Here is a 16445-nt window from a genome sequence, read left to right as displayed (position 1 = left end):
CACAGCACTGCTTTGTTGGGGAGGTGAGGAGCTCTGCCTTCAACAGGCTGTTCCACCTGCCAGCGACACAGCTGGGCAGAGACGTTGGCCATGGCTGAGCTCAGCAGAGAGAGAAAGCCTTTGTTAGGCTATGAAAATAGATGCAGTGAACCTGAAACTAATCAGACAATCCAAATGGAGAGACATTCTGCAAAACAACAGCTTGGACCCCCAAAATGTTCATAATAGCCAACAAGTGGAAACAACCCAAGTGTCCATCAACAGATGAATGGATAAACAAAATGTGGTATGTCCATACAATGGAATATCATTCAACCTTAAAAAGGAATGAAGTTCTGATCCAGGCTATCGCACGGATGAGCCTTGAAAACACTGTGCTAAGTGAAAGAAGCAAGACACAAAAGGCCACGGATCGTATGATTCCATTTATATGAAATGTCCAGAACAGATAAATCTATAGAGACGGAAAACAGATTAGTGGTTGCTACGGGGGAATGGGAAGTGACTGCTAATGGGTACAGGGTTTCTTCTGGGGATGATGAAAATTTTCTGGAATTACGAAGTAGTAATAGTCGCACAACTTTGTGAATATACTAAAAACCCTCTGAATTATACACTTTAAAAGGGAGAATTTTTTAGTATGTGAATTATATCTCAATTTAAAAAGTTTTTACATTATAACTAAATACAATGTGTGGTCCTTGACTGGACTCTATATTGAAAAAAGAAAAGCTACAAAGGGCATTACTGAGACAGGGACATTTTGCAAATAAACATTATATTAGATGACTGTTTTGTATCAGTGTCAAATTTCCTGAGTTGACGAGGTGCTGAGGTTATATAGAGAAATGCCAGGTAGAGGCACGCTGAAATATTTAGGGTGAAGCGACATGATGTCTGCAACGTACTCTCAAATGGTTCCACATTTACAAAAATGACAAGGTTAGATAACTTGCCCAAAGTCACAAGAGACAAAGAAATTAATTACATATTGTCCAACATAGTGGTTAAGAGCATGGGCTTTAGAGCCAGAGTGCCTGGGCAAACATGCAGCTATGCCCCTTACCATCTGTGTGACCTTGGGCAAGGTACTTAACCTCTCTGTGCCCCATTCCCCTCATTTTAAAAGTGGGAATGATGATGATGATAAGAGGAGCTACCTCCTAGTGTTATGTATGTTAAAACATATGAAGCCCTTAGGACAAGTCCTTGCACGCTGAAAGTGCTCTGAATCTTTCTGGGAGGAAAAATTCTGAAACCAGCTCTCATCTCTAGCAGAGACCAGACCTCCATGCCGCCTCCTCCCTAGAGAGACAGTGGAATCTCATAGGATACTGGGATAGAGAGCACCTTCAAATGGGCAGAGTTATCAGAGGCGGGGGAACTGATGGGTGAACAGGCCAGGGAAAGGGAAGGCAAGCCACAAGGGGCAGGACCTCAGAAATCAAGTCCAGGGGGCTTGGGGAGGAGAGTGGGAGTGGTGAGAGACCAGGCAGAGAGATGTCACAGGAGTCGGGACTGACAAAGGGGATATCCTAAACCGAAGGAGAAAGGACAGGCTTGGCACCTTCTAGCCCAAACTTCCCAGATTCCAGCTGAGAAAACTGAGGCCAAGAGAGCAAAACCATGGGATCAGGGGCTTACAGCAGGTAGTGGCAACGCTAGGAAAATACTGGCAGGACCCTGGTCCTGTGCTCTAGCCCTGGTAGGAATCCTCAGAATGGGGTGTTTGTTGTTATAGAAATGAAAAACACCTGGACACGTAAATGATGGACATTATTAAGATGTTGAGGACTTACCATCGCTTTCAATACTTTCACTATTTTAACTCTCCCCACCACCATCCCTTGCCCATAAATGGGAAGCTGTTATTAAAGGGAGACATCTAATATTTACTGTTCTCTTAAAAGGTACCCAGCACTGTTACAAAACGCAGGTGGGTTCTACTCCCACCCCCATTTTGCAGATGAGGAAAGTGAGGTTTGACAAGATTAAGGAGTTTGCCAAGGTTGCAGCTAATAAATAGCAGAGACAGGATTTAAACTCAGATCCTTCTGGCTCCAGAGACTGTGCCTTTTATGCTACACCAGTGGTTTCCAAAGTGGGTGCTTGTGCCCCAGGAACTGTGTGGGAAGTAACATTAGAATGTCTACTTCTTATCTCATGCTTTTAAAATCCCTGTTTTTAATGTAGGTCTTATCATATACCTAATACATTAGCCCAGTAGTACATATGCATTGCAGACCTTATGGGGTGGTCACCCAACAGCCATTCCATTCCCACCTCCATTTTCCCTTGTTACCTGATGACTTCCCAGACTCCTTGTGACCCATGAAGCCATGCGACCCAGTGCTGGACAATGAGGCATAAGAACACGATCACCAGAGGTTTCTGGAAAAGACATTTTGCTTCTCAAAAAGGGGACAGGTGCCAGAGCTTGGCAGGCTAGCCCTGCCCCTGTCCCCCTTTCTGAGAAGGAAGACACAATTTTAACACACGACCTTGAAGGGACAGACTTGAGAACAAAAGCCTATGCAATAAGGATGGAGGAGCTTCAGAAAACCAGACAGAACCCGGCCCTTAATGACATCCGCGACCTGATGCACCACGCAGAGCCCACCCGGCCTGACCAGTCAAGGTGCTCAAGTCAGCCACTGTTGCCTGGGCTTTCAGTTACGTGCAGCCCCACATGTGTGGACTAACAGGAGGGAATCTATAATTCTTTTTTTTTTTTTTTCCTGTACGCGGGCCTCTCACTGTTGTGGCCTCTCCCGTTGCGGAGCACAGGCTCCGGACGCTCAGGCTCAGAGGCCATGGCTCATGGGCCTAGCCACTCCGCAGCATGTGGGATCTTCCCGGACCGGGGCACGAACCCGTGTCCCCTGCATCGGCAGGTGGACTCCCAACCACTGTGCCACCAGGGAAGCCCTATAATTCTTAAGTCTACAAACATGCATCTATTAGGGGTATATGCACAAAATGTTTTACTGGTAGGGATTCACATGACAGGGATCATGAACGCATGGACTCTACTGTTCTCTGCTGTGCTCTGGGGACAGGGGTGCAGATGAGAAGTAGGCCCCAAATGATGAACTCTCTGTCCCACCCTCTGGAAGCCTGGGAGGATGAAGGGTAGCTGGAAGTATGTTTGTAAACTTGCCCTCAGAAGGATCCAATCTAGGCAAATTGCTGTGAGCTTGGAATTTTCATGTGTTCTCCCCCTTCAGTAGTTTCACTTGGCTATAGGAACTAACAGAAGAAACTCTATAATGTGATTATTCTCTAGAACTCTCAGCAGGTTCAAGAGACCCAGAGAGGTACCTGCCTGGGATAGCTCTCATGACCCAGGCTCAGCATATACAAACTGTGAGAGCTGAGAACCATGAGGAGAGAGCCCTCTGCATTCAAAATGAGTAAGCAGGAAGGGGTGCAGGAGAGACTGTGTATCACCAGAAATGGGGTACCTGAATCAGGAGTGATTCAACAGAAAACCATACAGCAGTGGCTTAAACAAAATAGAAACTTATTTCTCTCTCATGTAAAAGAAGTCTAGAGGTAGGAAGCCCGGGCTGGCATAGTAGTTCTCTGGTCATCTGAGACTCGGGACCCCTCTATATTTCTACTTTACTGTCGTAGTACATCACTTTTATCCTCCAGGTTACCTCATTATCCAGAATGGCTGCTGAGCTCCAGCCATTATCTCTGAATTCCAGGCAGTGAGATAAGGTAAAAAGGGTCCACGCCCCCTTTTTAAGGAGTTTTCCTGAAGTTCCTGCTTACAAATCACAGCTGCAAGTGAGGCTAGGAATGTTTCTTTTGCCTGGGCACTATGTTACCTTGAATAAAATGGAGGTTCTGTTGCTAAGGAAGAAAGGGGAATGGATTTAGGGTGGCAGCTAACAGCCTCTGCCCCAGTCTCCAAAAGCAAGGGGGCTTCTTGGGTTAGAGGCAAGAAAATGGGATCAGAAATCAAAAGATATGCTCTGACCTTTATGAGTCCATGGCCTTGGGTAAATCCCAAAAACTTCCTGAGCCTCAGCCCCAAACAGAGGGCTAGGGGAGGGTCAAATGACATGATGCTATGAAAGGGCCTCATAAACCATAAAGCGCTATTCCCACATAAGGGGTTATGTTGCTGCTACTGCTGTCATTAATACTAAGAGTGGCTGGCTATTTTCTGTGGAGAGAGAGGCAGAGAGGGCTGGAAGGAGAGGGAGGACAGCATTTACTGGGACAAATAGAAAGAGGAAGGCGATACGGCGGCTGCTTCACTAGCTGTGCAGGAGAAATACCCCTGCAAGCAGGAGTCTGTTTCCCTAGGGCCACGTGCCCCAGGCCATGTGAAAACCTGGAGTCTGGCAAAGGCCCATGCTGCCTCCTTCAACCCTCAGCGCCCCAGACAGGCAGGCAAACAAACATGACACCTGGGGGAAGCCCAAACACCCAGGAGAGAGGGGAAGGCCTCCCGGAGCAGAAACCAAGTTCTGGGTCCCCACAGGGCCAAAATAACTTGCTGATTGAATCAACACGCCAACACACTGGTGAAGCTGCTGGGGGAGAAACCGAAACCCTAGCCAGATCTATTATTTAGCAATTTGTCACCAAGCAAAAATATAAATTATCCTCTCCCCCAGACCCCAACTGCCAGGTTGTTTGGTGTCAGGAGTCGACTTGGGTCAGCCAGGGACAAGTCAAATGTTTTGCATCAGCTCTCCCCACAGCGTCCAGTAGGGCAGCTGGGAGGTGGACTCCGATGTTGGAGGAAGGGACAACCTCTTCTCTAGACCCCAAGGCCCTAAGTCCTTGCAGGCAGCTCCCTGCCAACAGCCCTTCCCTGATGTCGGGGGCAGTGGGATCCCAGGGGTGCACTTGAAGAATTTTTATGACACAGTCCATCCACAGGTATTTGCTGGATGCCTACTGTCTACCTGCAAGCCCAGGGGGATGGTGGATTCTGCTCCAGGGCCTGTGAGCTTGAGGATAAGGGCCTCTTCTTGGTGCTGGGTTGCACCCCCTTCCCCTCCAGGTCCCTGGCAGTGTGAGATGTGGAAAGTCGGCTATTTAGATTTCAAAACTAATTGGTTACAGCTCACGGGGGTGGAAGCAGTACAAATTGCAAGCAGCGTAGAGAATTTTAAATCTGGTTTCATAGTCTCTCTGGCTTGGTACAGATTAAGCGTATAAATCAGGCTTCTGTAGCTTGACTTTCTAGTTCACCATTCCTATTCACCATTCAAGACGTGAACAAGAATTTTTAAAAAACCAATGTTTTGTTGAAGCAAACATATATACAGAAAACACATGATAAGTGTAAAACAGCCTGGAGAATTTTCCCAAAGTGAGCACATCCAGGTAACAGCATCTAGATCAGTTAACAAGAACACTGCCAGCCCCCAGAAACCCCCTGTGCTCCCTCCAATAATTACTCCCCACCGGGAACCCTATCCTGACCTCTAGCACCATAGATTCGTTTTGCCTGTTTTTGAACTTTGCATAAATGGAATCATACAGGACATTCTCTTTCGTGTCCGGCTTCTTTCACTCAACATCACATCTGTCAGATCCACGCAGATCGTTGTGTGTGGTTGTCGTTTATTCTCAAGACTGCCTAGCATTCTAGTATATGAATAGACAACACTTCATCCATTCTTCTGCAGATGGATATTTGGGCTGTGTCCAGTTGGGAGCTATCACAAAAATGCTGCTAAAAGCAGAACTTTCTTTTCACAATCGGGATCCCACCCCCCTTTTTAAGATTTTTATTGTGGGGACTTCCCTGGTGGTCCAGTGGTTGAGAATCCGCCTTCCAGTGCAGGGGATGTGGGTTCGATCCCTGGTCAGGGAACTAAGATCCCACATACTGTGGGGCAACTGGGCCTGCGTGCTGCAACTACTGAGCCCGCACACCACAAATAGAGAAGCCCGCGTGCCACAAAGAGCCCGCACACCACAATGAAGACCCAGCGCAGCCAAAAAAACAAAAACAAAACGAAAAAAGATTTTTATTGTGGTTAAAGTGCATAACTCATCGGCATTAATTACCATCACACTGCTGTGCAACCATCACCACTATCTGTTTCCAAAATGTTTTCATCATCCCAAACAGAAAATCCGTACCCATTAAGTAGTGACTACCCATTTCCCCTCTCCTCAGCCCCTGGTAACTTCTGTTCTACTTTCTGTCTCTAGGAATTTGTCTACTCTAGGTACCATATATAAGTGGAATCATAGTACAGTATTTATCCTTTTGTGCCTGACTTCTTTCACTTGGCATAATGTTTTCAAGGTTCATCCGTGTTGTAGCATGGATCAGAATTTCATCCTTTTGATGGCTGAATAATATTCAACTGTGTGGATATACCAAGTTTTGTTTATCCATTCATCTATTGATGGACATTTGGGTTGTTTCCATCCTTGGCTGTTGTAAATAATGCTGCAGTGAACATTGCCATGCAAGTATCTTTTTGACCTGCACCCTTTAGCTGAGGACCTGCTGCATATAGGGAACTGAGATAGGTAGTCATCCATCTATTAGTAGAGTGTCATGTGAATGAAATGGGATTATTACTATTAGACTAGAGATGAGGAAACCGAGGTTCAGAGAAGTCAAGCCCCAAGGCTAAGGGGCTGATCTAAGTGGCTGAGATCACAGCTCCAATCCAGACCTTGACCCCAAGTCCAGGGTTCTTTCCATCCCCCCCGTCCCCTACCTCCCTGCTGCTTCTCTCTTGCAATTCTCTGGCAACAGAGGAAGTTAGAAGATTTTGGTTTGCAGCCTAGCTCTTGCTTTAGTTCCAGGTAGAAAAAATTTCCCTTGGAGCCACTAAACCCCAATTTGGGCTTTCTGGAAGCATTTTCCTTTCTCCTGGCAAACAACCCAGGGCAAGGGAACAGGGGAGGCTTCTTGGCCCCCCTGACTCAACCTTTAAACTTTGTGCTCCACTTTTCTTTTTTTCTTTCTTCCTTCCTCCCTCCCGTCCTTCTTTCCTTCCTTCCTTCCTTCCTTTCTTTCACTACAAGTTTTGTCACATCTCAACCCTCCTGCCACCAGGCTCAGAGCTCAGGCTACATTTCTAAGTTTCTCTCTTGGTAAAGACAACGGAATATCTAAGACCTAATTAGATTCTCATTCAAAGAAAATGGAGAGAACCCCTTGACTCATATGTCCTCTTTCTCTGCCCTGCCACAGTAAATTTTGGTGAAAGACACCTACCCTGTGTTGGGCAGCAAGTGGTCAAACTTGTCTGTTACGTCCCTGTCCTCCAGGCAGCCCCGGGGTGGGGTGGAGGTGCAGGCGCAGGACACAGGCTGAGAGAAGCATAATGCTCAAGCCCATCAGGTGCGATGCTGAGGGTACAGGAACGCTCCCAGGGTTCTGGAGGGAGTATAAGGCTATGGAGCCCGGGAGTCAGGTGGGGTCTTCCCTAACATTGCCTGCTGAAGGCCCTGTAAAGTGCCAGACACGGTGTTAGGCCCCAGGGAGGAGGAGCCACAAACACGAACAACTCCCAGGGCAGGCCCAAGCCACTACTGGCCTCTAAAATGAGGCACAAATTCTGTGCGCAAATTCTGTGGCGAGCTGGGCGTGAGGTCCCAGGCCCCCTTGCTGGTAATACTCGCCTCTGCGCTGAATAGGGGCTTCCGGCCTCTCGCTGAGCTTCAGGGCTGACATGCGGCCAGGGGATCCGAGGCGCAGCCCTCGCGGTGACCAGCTGGGGTCTCCCCACCCCCAGGCCTCGCTGTCCCCGCTGTCCCTGAGCCTCGCCGGCCGACAAGGAGCCTTTCAGGAGCCTCCGCCCCCACTGGAAAATCCCCGCGCGGTCTCCCGGGCGGCCGGCGTCTGCTTCCCTCCAGGTGAGGGATTCCGCGCCGCGACGAGTTGCAGGCGCAACGCGCCCGCAGGCGCCGGGACCAGTCGGGCACGCCCCCGCTCACCGCCCGGGAACGCGCAGCCTCCGCCACCAGACCCCGGGGAGCGCGAGCCGAGAGCTCGGCGGCGGGAGACCCTTGCCTCCTCCCCGGCTCGGCCCGTTGCAGAATTAACGTTTTTTAAATTTTAAATTAAATGTGTACGTACCTCCACATTCATAAATGTTGCATAAGTGCATACATTTGGTCATATCACACATTATGTTGAAGTCTGTTCTTTTTTCTTTTGTTTTCCTTTTTTCTTGAGTCTTCATTGGTCCCCACCCCAGCAGCATCTCCATCCCCAGGAAACCCATGCTAAGAACCTAGAATGAACCTTTCTATACTTTTCTCCATGTTCATATAAGCCTATGCAAATATCTCTCTATATATTTACATATACACAAACGCATATAAACGGAATCTTGTTAAACATATTTTTCTATTATCATAGGAACTGTAGTGGTTGTATAGCAATCTTTTAAAAATTATTATCACTATTATTTACATACAATAAAACTCACCTTTATTAATTTATCAAGCCACCCCCTTCTGACAGTCATCGCCTGTTTCCAGCTTTTTGCTGCTCTGAGCCACAGTGTGATAAAACTCCTGTGACCTACCTACATGTGCCCAGAAGTGGGATTGCTGGGTTGAACTGTCCCTGGGTTTAATTTTAGAAGATATTGCAGACTGCTTTTGCAAAAGATCTAACAGCTCATGTCCCCACCAACAATGAATGAGGATGCCCTTTTCCCCACACCCAGAAGTAATAGGTGGCACAGTGCTTGGTGATTTCTACCAGTTGCCTGGGACCACCCTGAGGTATCTCCCCATTAATTTAATTTGTACTTGCCTAACTCCTTAATGAACTTGAGTGTATCTTCAACTGCGTGGTGGCCACTTAGCTTTGCTTTTCCAAAAACTGCATCCTCCTGTTACATCTTGATATATATATATATATATATTTTTTTTTTTTTTTTTTTTTTTTTTTTGCTGTACGCGGGCCTCTCACTGTTGTGGCCTCTCCCGTTGCGGAGCACAGGCTCCGGACGCGCAGGCTCAGCGGCCATGGCTCACGGGCCCAGCCACTCCGCGGCATGTGGAATCTTCCCGGACCAGGGCACGAACCCGTGTCCCCTGCATCGGCAGGCGGACTCTCAGCCACTGCGCCACCAGGGAAGCCCCAGCTTGATATCTTTTAAGCACAGAGATTCCCGTTTGCCCAGAATGGCTGGAGAAGGATGTGCTATGGTTAATGGAATGATCTAGTTAGTAAAGAGTTCCCTCATTTGTCACATCCAATTATGAGCTTTCAACAGATGAGACCATAAGCAGATACATGTAGTAATAGGACTGTAACAAATATAAGTCACGTGGGGAATGGAAAGTGAGTGGGCTTTGGGGTCATTTACTAGCTGTGAGCTATTGAGTCACCTAACCTCACCTGAGCCTCAGTTCATCTGTGAAACAGGGATAATGATGATTATGCCACAAACTTTTTCATAATTGCTGAAATGCTTGGCAATAATTTATGTAAAGAACCTGGGGTGTAGTAGATGGTCAATAAATGGTAGTCAATTATGATAAGCATAGCTTTAGTCTTTCCTCTGGTGGTTAAGTAGGCCTTTCAGAGGCCTAGGGTTAGCTTGAATGTCAATCAACATTGCATGGGTCTGGGTGAACCTGAGATTATTTGTTCCCTGTGGGCCCAGTAATCAGACTCACATAAACCAAGGTTTTGCAACCTCGTCACTCTTCATATTTTAGATAGGATAATTCTTTGCTGGGGGGGCTCTGTCCTGTGCTTTGTTGGCTGTTTAGCAGTATCTGTGGCCTCTACCCACTAAATGTCGATAGCACACCCTACTCCCCCAGTCATAACAATCAAAAATGTTCTCAGACCTGGCCAAATGTCCCCTGCAGGGCAAAACTGCCCGTGGTTGAGAACCACTGATCTAAATCCTCTAGGAGAAACTTCTGGAGGGTTTACATAGCAAGAGGAGAGTCCCCTCCCATGCCCCTGCTCCCTCTTTACAGGGCAGGCCCCCACTCTTCGGTTCCAGAATTCCCCAACGAGGTCTAAATGTCAGCCAGGTCTGAGCAGGGTGCACCTGCGTGAGGAGGAGCAGGTAGAGGTGTCTTCCCTGTGGGTGTCCTTGAAAGGCTCAACCTGGGCACAGGAGAGAACCAGGCAGCTGGATTTAACAGGTGCTGAATTGCCACTGATCCGTATATCTCCAGCCAATCAGCCATGACCTGTCAATTTTCTACATCGAGTACGTGCTGTATTGTGTGGCTCTACAGACTGACTGGGAGGCTGGGTGAGCCAGGATGAAATCACACAATGAGAATTGACAAATGATGTTCTGTAATTTTTTTCTTCTGTAAGCTGCTCTTTCTCCTCTTTCCCCCATGTTGTATTCTTGACCCAGGCTCAGCCATGGGCTTTCACTTGAGCCATGGTTTTCTTTTCGCTCTGTGGCTGACCAGAGAACCTACGTATTCAGTCCTCCCTTCACATATGTTCCACTCCTCTATTTCGAATAGGATGTTTCATCCTCACTGCAAACTCTTCATGCCCCCAAACACAGTTCCTTATCTTTCCTCCTGACTCAATTCAAGTCAGCACCTATCTGTTCAAGCCATCCAAAAACTGTTGGTTGCTTCCCAGTGTCAGTCCTTCCCTCCTTCACCAGTAACAGAGCCCTGGGCAACACACCCTCCTAAAAAATTACTTTTCCATGTCCCTCTTGAAGCTTGGTGTAGCCATGTGGCTAAGTTTTGGTTAATGAGAGGCAAGTGGAGGGTGACAGAGGGTTTCTAGGTAGGTTCCTTAAAAGGGTGGAGAGCACATACCTGTTTTGTCTTTCTATCCTTCCTCTTTCTTTCTTTCTGGAATTCAGATGTAATGAGTGGAACTCCAGTAGCTATTTCGGGCCATGAGGAGAACGTGAGGATGACAGAGCAGAAAGATGGAAGGATCCCAGTGACTATGCAGCTGCTGCACTAGCCCTAGAGCTGGGGACTGTTTTCTAAATATAAATTTATTTATTTGTTTGTTTGTTTGTTTTTGGCTGTGTTCCGTCTTCGTTGCTGTCGTTGCGGTGTGCGGGCTTCTCACTGCGGGGGCTTCTCTTGTTGCGGAGCACGGGCTCTAGGCTCACGGGCTTCAGTAGTTGTGGCTCGCAGACTCTAGAGCGCAGGCTCAGTAGTTGTGGCGCACCAGCTTAGCTGCTCAGCGGCATGTGGGATCGAGCCAGAGCAGGGCTCGAACCCATGTCCCCTGCATTGGAAGGCAGATTCTTAACCACTGCGCCACCAGGGAAGTCCCAGAGCTGTGGACTTTTATGTGAGAGAAGAAACCCCATGTGCTTAGGCCACTGTGAATGGATTTTTATCAGCAATCAGATACAATTCCTAACTGAGGCAAATGGCCCCTCCCAAGTCCAAGCATCTGTCTTTGCTATTCTCCAATTCTCCCTGTCCTTAGGCTGAATACTTTGGAATTGTCACTGATTCATATATCTCCAACCAATCAGCCACCATGACCTGTCAATTTTCTACATCGAGTACCTGCTGTATCCACCTGTCTTCTCCTCTTCATCATTCTCATCATGGCACAAGCTGGGGTTTGGTGATGATGAGCAGGATTCAGAGACACATGGATCTAGTGACTGGGATGCCCAACTAGGCAGGAGACACCCCTAGCGGCAGGCATGGAGGTGGTAACAGTTGTTTAATCAGTTAGGACTCTCATTTACCCTGTGTACCCAGAACTAGCACAGTGCCTGAAACATAGGCACTCAAACAAATATCTGGGGGATTAATATATTGGTTGAATGATTAAACGACTGATTAATTAACTTGGTATACACATACATACCTGCGTAGATATGGCCTCTACTTTCTCCTCTCACGTGTATACACATTACCTTTCATTGTAGGAGACAACAGCTTACAAAGAAAACCCTCAATAGTTTGCTGACTTGAGCCGTGTCACTTGTAAGAAGGACAAAATATGTATGTGATCAGCTCAAAACCCAGGCCCGTTACTAGAAATAAACTAACCCCTTGTTGAAATTGCGCAGGGAAACTGAAGGGAGGTGGGGAGATGGGTGGCAGGAAAAATGCTTGAGATCTTACACAGCTTGTGCAAACAGAATGACGGGGCCGTGCAGCCCTTGGAGTCCAGGAATTAATAGCCCCGCTGAGGCTCTGGGGCTCCAGGGAGATGGAGCTATTTAAAGCCAAGAAATGTCATTTCCACCCACAGAGGCTGCCCCAGTTGCGTTATCTGGACCTTCTTCAGCCCTGGTGTTCTGGCAGCCTCCCTGGCCTGACCTCCCAGTGACAGGACCACAGGGCTCGCGGCCAACCTCTCGTCACTGTTCTGTGGGCAGGAGGCTGACCTTAGCCTCTCCTGGAGCCTCCTCCCCCTCAGTGCTCAGGCCACAGGACAGGCTGAGTGGGGACACAGGGCCCAGCTCACCCCCCTGCAAGGGAAGCTTTGAGAGCACAGAAGCTGCTGCCCACACAGAGAGATCAGCCAGCCCAGCAGGATGGGCCTAGGACCAGGGTGGGGCATATGGCGCTGAAGACGACACCCTCACCCACCAGAATCATATCCTTGTCCTGCTCTGTGACCGTAGGCCATTTGCTTACCCTCTCTGGGCTCCCATTTCCTCACCTGGACTGGGAAATGAGAGGATCTTCCTCTCCTTGCCCTGTTTCTGGGGGAGGCCACAGGAGATCAGAGAAGGGAAAATCTTTTGAAGCTTTAGGAAGAAAAGCACCATAGAAATCCAAGTATTCCCTGCAGCTCCTTCTCCCCTCCCCTCTAGTCAAGGTAATCCAGGAACACTTCCTCCGGAGGCGGAGGCCAGAAGGCAGGAGGCTCATGTTGAAAGTGGGCTCCAGACTGTGTGTGACAGAGCTATCTGGCCCCAAACTCCTGGGAGCCTGGGCTCCCTTTCTTGCCAGGCACCTAAGGCGAGAACCTCCTCACATCCTGTCTGCTCTGATCTCATGTATCTGCTCTGGCTGATGTTCCTGCAGCTTAGGGGAGTGGGGAGGGTGGGGGGATGGACTCGGAAGCCTGGAGAATGTGCCAAGCCAAGTCTGCCTTGCAGGTGTCTAATACCCAACAATGGCTGGGCTTGTTTCCTGAAGCTGAGGCCTGGCCAAGGGAAAGCACAGTGGCGCTAAATGGGTTTCTAAGGAAGGTGTAATGAAATGCCAGGGGCACTACAGCCTCAAGCCTCCCTGATTCATTGCTGAGCTTATCCATTGCCACCACTTGAGGGGCAAAAGGATATTAGGAGGGGCTTCCCTGGTGGCACAGTGGTTAAGAATCCTCCACCAATGCAGGGGACACGGGTTCGAGCCCTGGTCCAGGAAGATCCCACATGCCGCGGAGCAACTAAGCCCATGTGCCACAACTACTGAGCCTGTGCTCTAGAGCCTGCAAGCCACAACTACTGAGCCCACGTGCCTAGAGCCTGTGCTCCGCAGCCAGAAGCCACCGCAATGAGAAGCCCGCGCACCAAAACGAAGAGTAGCCCCTGCGCGCTGCAACGAAGACACAACACAGCCGAAAATAAATAAATTAATATTTTAAGTCTTTTAAAAAAAAGGATATTAGGAAATGGCTTTTTTTATTATTATTATTTTAAAGGAAACAACAATGGAAATGAAACGTTGCAGACCTTCTCTCCTATGCTTCCTTCTCTTGTCAAATTTTGGCACTTGCCCAAAAGGCATGGACGTTTCCACTTATTTCATTTTGTTTGTTTGTTTTGTTTAGGCCGCACCACACGGCATGTGGGATCTTAGTTCCCTGACGAGGGACCTAACCCATGTCTCTGGCAATGAAAGTGTGGAGTCTTGCACTGGACTGCCAGGGAAGTCCTATCATTTCATTTTTAAATTGAAATATTTAGGCACACTAAAAGGTATGTATCAGTCAGAATAGTCTAGATGTTGCTGCAGTAACAAACAACCCCACTAACTCACTGGCTTAACACACTTCTGCTTCTGCTTCTGCTATTTGCTGCTTCCTCCTTCTGCTACATGTCCTTCAAGGATGAGCAGAGGCCTCTGCTCACTGAAATTACTCAGGAACCCAGGCTGATGGAACAGCCAACATCTCAAACATTGTCAGAAGCAAAAGAGAAATCTGGAGGGTCTCAAAAAGGTAATTTAATGGTCCAGCTCACAGCTCATTGGCCAGAGCTGGTCACAGGGTCCCTCCCAGCCACAGAGAACCAGAAATTGCAACCCTACTATGTGCTTAGAAGAGAAGGAGCCGCAAATGTCTGGTGAACAACAGTAATGATGACCACAAAATAAAGAATTACATCACAAACACCATGTACTCGCCACCACCCAACCTAGAAAATATCACTTTGCCAAAACTGGTGAAACCCTCTGTGTACCTGATTCAAATACCTCTCTCTGCTCTCCCCCCGCACCTACCCACCAAGGTGACCATTCCCCTGAATTTGATGTTTATCAAATATCTCTGTATCTTACTATATACATATTATATATATCCTTTGCAGAGGGGTGAACTGTGCCCTGAGCCCCACTCAGCCTGTCCTGAGACCTAGTGTACATAACTAACAATATATAGTATTGTTTTACATTTATTTTAAGGCCATATAAGTGGTATCATACTGTACATATTCATCTGCAATTTTCTTTTTTGATCTACTTTATGTTTCAGAGAGTCATCCACATCGATGAGTGAAGCTGTGATCGATTCTGTGCTGTATATAGTCCATTGTGACCACCGCAATATCCATTGTGGAAGGACATATAGGTCACCTCTACCTTTTTGTGATTCCATACAGCACTGCCATGAACATTCTTATGCACATGCAAGAGACAGTGTCTCCAGAGTAAAGACTTTGGTGGGCATTTTCCACTTGACAAGGTATCGCCAAATAGCTCTCCAAGACGGTTGGATCAAGTCACACTCCACAGAAGCCTTCCGGTCTCTCCGCAGGCTCTCCAACACCTGATACTGTTGGATGAGTGCAGGACATCTCCCCCATAGTTTTCATGAAATCTAACTCATTAATCAGTCCATAAATGTTTATCGAACACCAAATATATGCCAGGCACACAGCTAGGAGTAAAGGGTAATGAAGAGGGGTAGGACTCAGACCCTGCCCTCAGGGAACTTGCAGTCTGGTAGGCAAGATAGACACACTCACTCGGGAATCATTAGAATAGACTGGAAAACATGAAGAGGCAAACAGAAATCACCCCATCCTGCTACCAACAGACAGCTATTATCTTCCTTTCTAAGGACTCATGAGCGCTCATGAGCGCAAGACAAGAAAAAGAAGCCAGGCACTTGGGTAGAGCAGGGCCCAGCATCCAAGTGCCCCAGACACCTTAAGCCCTAACTCAGGCTAGGTGATTAGAACCTTGGACCAGGGGCAGTAGCCCATTAGGCGGGACAACTGGCACATGGCTTCTGGAACAGGGTGGCTGGGAGGCTCCGAGCAACAGCCACAGTCTGGAGGATCAACGTTGGGTAACAGTGCTGCCCTCACATTCAAGGGTTCAGGGAGAAGCCTTCAACTCTCAAAGTGAGCAATTGGCAAGACTGGTGAGGCAGCTGGTATATGAGGGACCTGTAATGTAGTAATACTCGTGATGATAATGGTCATATTGAAGCAATTCTGCAAGATAGGCTGGGTGAGGAATCGAGTGTGTCTCCTTGATTTGGGTCTGACTCACTGGGCAGAAGGACCAGGCTGGAGGCAAGGCCAGAGAATGCAGAGTGTTACTTCAGCCACGCTGTTTGAGGAGCCATGTCAAGCTGGTGGTTGGGTATACAAGCTAAGATGGCTCTTGGCTATAGCTCTAGGTACAGCTTAACTCAGCAAATCAATCCACAGATGCACACGAATCCGGGTGTGAGCAGGATGCGGCTCTAGACTCTGTAAGGGACATGAACACATTTTTTAAAAACCATTTTCATCCAAGTATAATTCACAAACAACAAAGTGCAACCATTTTAAGCATACAGTTTGATGAGTTTCAATAAATGCCTACATTTGTGTAAGCATCACCATGATTAAGAAACGGAACATCGATAAGAATATGTTAAGATCCCTGTCATTTTCCTCAAGGAGTTCTTCATTTGCTACAAGACACAGATACTTAAGAAAGATAGTGAACTATACAAGGCAGCAAAGCATAAGTTCCAATAATCGATGCAGTTTATGGGGGCTGGGAGCTGGAAGGGGCAACCCCTTGAGAAGTGCCTGGTCCTAATGCAAATGTACTTGGACTTGGAGGTTCTCCATCACCCACAAGAGGATCAGGGGAGAGGCAGGCCAGGCAACACAGGACTCACTTGTCACACAATATCTCACCAGCCTGAAATGCCACCATGAGTTACCCCTTTGGTTTAAAACATTTGGTATTCCCTCTGAAATACCTATACTAAAACGCACATAAATTACCTAAGAGACAGCAGTTGAGACGTATGGAAAGCCAGTCCTTCACTAACATGTAGA

General features: G+C 47.7%; 1 protein-coding gene across 1 annotated transcript in view; it reads right to left on the bottom strand.

The window, feature by feature from the left end:
- Positions 1 to 7901, bottom strand: part of TCP11 (t-complex 11) — a 72265-nt gene extending 64364 nt beyond the window's left edge. Inside the window, exon 1 of the mRNA XM_067753258.1 lies at positions 7617 to 7901. The gene's annotated coding sequence lies outside the window, so the exon portion shown is untranslated. The remainder of the gene's footprint in view (positions 1 to 7616) is intronic.
- Between the last annotated feature and the right edge of the window lie 8544 nt (positions 7902 to 16445).

Source organism: Pseudorca crassidens, chromosome 10, assembly GCF_039906515.1.
Source record: "Pseudorca crassidens isolate mPseCra1 chromosome 10, mPseCra1.hap1, whole genome shotgun sequence".
NCBI classification, from domain to species: Eukaryota; Metazoa; Chordata; class Mammalia; order Artiodactyla; family Delphinidae; genus Pseudorca; species Pseudorca crassidens.
The sequence above is the reverse complement of the archived record's forward strand: the minus strand, read 5'-3'. Positions and strand labels throughout refer to the sequence as shown.